Source organism: Acinonyx jubatus, chromosome B1, assembly GCF_027475565.1.
Source record: "Acinonyx jubatus isolate Ajub_Pintada_27869175 chromosome B1, VMU_Ajub_asm_v1.0, whole genome shotgun sequence".
NCBI classification, from domain to species: domain Eukaryota; kingdom Metazoa; phylum Chordata; class Mammalia; order Carnivora; family Felidae; genus Acinonyx; species Acinonyx jubatus.
In genome coordinates this window covers 96,220,034-96,223,143 of record NC_069382.1, presented here as the reverse complement: position 1 = coordinate 96,223,143, position 3,110 = coordinate 96,220,034, and the positions used below count along the sequence as shown (strand labels likewise).

At 37.7% G+C, this 3,110-nt stretch overlaps 1 pseudogene; it reads right to left on the bottom strand.

Annotated features, from left to right (window-relative positions):
- Nucleotides 1-1,234: 1,234 nt before the first annotated feature.
- On the bottom strand, nucleotides 1,235-2,537 carry LOC128314235 (10 kDa heat shock protein, mitochondrial-like; annotated as a pseudogene).
- Between the last annotated feature and the right edge of the window lie 573 nt (nucleotides 2,538-3,110).

The following is a 3,110-nucleotide window of genomic DNA, read 5'->3' as shown; positions in this document are numbered from 1 at the left end:
TAAAAAAGTGGTTACCCTAGGGTATGCAATAGACATTTACAACTACTTCAAGTCCACTTTTAAATAACACTATTCTACTCCACAGCTAGTGCAAGTACCTTGTAACTGAGTATTCTCTATTCTTGTATCCAAATTTTATAGTGTTGCTGTCATTCATTTCACATATCCATAAGCTATAATCATCAAATACATTATTTCTATATATTGAATTATTATTACATTCAAAATAAGAAAAAGAAAAGCTTTTTATTTGCCTTCATTTATTCCTTCTTCAACATTGTTCCTTTATTTATGTTTATCCAAGTTTCTGACTTATAGTTTTCTTTCTCTCCGAAGAACTTCTAATGTTTTCTGCGAGGCAATTTTACTAGTGACAAGTTCACTCAGTTTTGTTTGTCTGAGAAAGTCATTATTTCACCTTCACTTCTGAAGGATAATTTGGTAGATTCAGAATACTAGGTTGGTGACTTTTTAATTTATTAACATTTTATATTTAATACTTGAAATATTTCACCCCATTTTGTTTCCTTGCATAGTTTCTGAATTCCAACATGATTCTTATTTTTTTAATTTATTTTATTTATTTTAAGGTAGGGGGAGAGGAGCAGAGCAGGAGAGGGAGAGAATCCCAAGCAGGTTCTGTGCTGTCAGCATGGAAACCCCATGCAGGGCTCAATCTCATTAGTTCATAAGATCGTAGTTGGAGCCGAAATTCAAGAGTCAGACAGTTAACCAACTGAACCACCCAGCCATTCCACAATGGAATTCTTTCCCTCTTCTATAGTTAAAGTTTACCCTTACCCACTGTCCCCCTACCACATCTTTCAAGACTTTCTCTTTGGCTTTGATTTTCTGCAATTTAAACTATGATATAGCCAGGTTTAGTTGTTTTTTGTTTGTTTGTTTGTTTGTTTGTTTGGCATTTATCCTGTGTATTCTGAGTTTCCTGGATCTGTAGTTAAAGTCTCTTACTAATTTTTTAAAATTCTCAAACATTATTATTTCAAGTATTTCTTCTATTTCTTTTTCTCTTTTTGATATTCTCTGTCTTTCTGGTATAGTTAAACCTTTCATAATTGCCCACAGTTCACGGATATTCTGTTTATTTTTTTTTCCTTTGAGGTTTCATTTGGGAAGATTCTGTTGATATATCTGTGGCAAGCTCAGTGATTCTTTCTTAGCTGTGCCCAGTCTACTGATGAACCATCAAAGAATGTTTTTGAATTTTAACATCTTTTTTTTTTTTAGTTTGGATACTATTAGTTTATTATGAAAGAGAGACATGGAAATTATTGACATGATGAAAGATTTCACAACTTCACTGGAACAGGCAGCTTCACTTGATACCATTTCAATAATGATTTATTTCAGTCTACATACTTCCTGAGAATGTCACCATCTCTAAATAAGAATTCTTGTCACCTAGAACTACTTTGGTGCCTCCATATTCTGGGAGAAGAATTTTATCTCCAATTTTCATGCTAACTGGTTAACTCTCTCCACCCTTTCCTTTATTTTAAAATTTTTTTCCACCCTTTCCTATAGAGCCCAATCCAACAGCTTCTTCTGTTGCTTGCAATACCTTTCCTTGAGATTCTTCTGGAAGCATGATGCTTCCTTTGGTTACAGTTTTGGCTGCACTCCTTTTAACTAAAATTCAGGCAAAGAGGGAAAGAAACTTTCTACATGCCAGTCTTACCGTCACTCCAACTTGCTGCCATTGGTACTTTGCTCCTGAGCTCCTGCCACCCACCTGCAAGAAAACCCTCAGTCTGATCCTCAGGGGCACTTCCTTTGTATTCTTTCTTAGAATTCCCATCCCTTTGTTTTTATTTCTTATCTGTTTTTGCATGTCACCCATTTTTTCCATTAGAATTCTTAGCATTATTAAACATAGATATTTTAAATTTCTGATCTGGTTATCCCAACATCCTTGCCATAGATGAGTCTGGTTCTGATAGCTACATTGTCGCTTCAGAGTGTGTGTTTTGCTTTTTTACCATGCCTTATATCTTTTTGTTGAAAGCCAGACATGATACATTGGGAGTAAAGAACTAAGGTAAATACGCCTAATGTGTGATGTTTTGTGTTTTTCTGGCGAGGAGTTAGGCTATGTTTGCTGGTTGCTGTAGCTAGAGCGTCAGAAGCTACAATTTTCTCTAGTATTCTTTTTTGTTTCCACTGTTGTCTTTTGGCTTTCCTGTAGAGTCCTAAAATAGGGCCTGAGGGTAATTTTAGCTATAATCTCCTATTAGTAAATACGAGCCTTATTGATGCAAAGAACAAGTGTGGGGGAAGCATCCTACACTCTGATGATTAGGTCTTAGTGTTCTAGTGAGCTTGAGTTGAAAATCTTTCTTCTTTGGGGCGCCTGGGTGGCTCAGTCGGTTAAGCGGCCAACTTCGGCTCAGGTCACGATCTCGCGGTCCGTGAGTTCGAGCCCTGCGTCAGGCTCTGTGCTGACCGCTCAGAGCCTGGAGCCTGTTTCCGATTCTGTGTCTCCCTCTCTCTGACCCTCCCCCATTCATGCTCTGTCTCTCTCTGTCTCAAAAATAAATAAACGTTAAAAAAAAGAAAATCTTTCTTCTTTCACATTAAAGCTAGGGTAGGCTGGAATTCTCTTTCCTCCAGGTTGGTTAGGCACTGGTTAAACCTTAGTTGGTAAGGTTGTGGTAAAATAGTTTCTCTTGAGTACAGGCCTAATTAATGAAAACAGAAAGCTCTAGCCTTGTTTTGAAATGGTTACTTTCCCCCCTCTCCTTGCTTTCAGTGCAAAGGGTTTTTCTCAGATCTTCGCAGTGAGAAACAGGTAGGAAGCCTGGAAGTAAAACTTAGGAAACTGTCGAGGACCACAAATGAAGCTCCTTTGGATCTAATCCACAGTAAGCCTCCAGCAATTTGTCAATTACAGTGTAATGTGTTTCTGCTGATACTACCTTCAGCTTTAGGCTTCTGATCCCAGGCTCTTTTTCCTCCCAATAAGCTGTGATTCTCTGCATCTGTCTCTCTGGTGTCCAGGACATTTACCCTACGAGCTCAATTCTCTCATCTAAGAAGAGTTGTTGATTTTCAGTTTGTTCACATTTGTTCTTGTTGTGAGGATGGGAGTA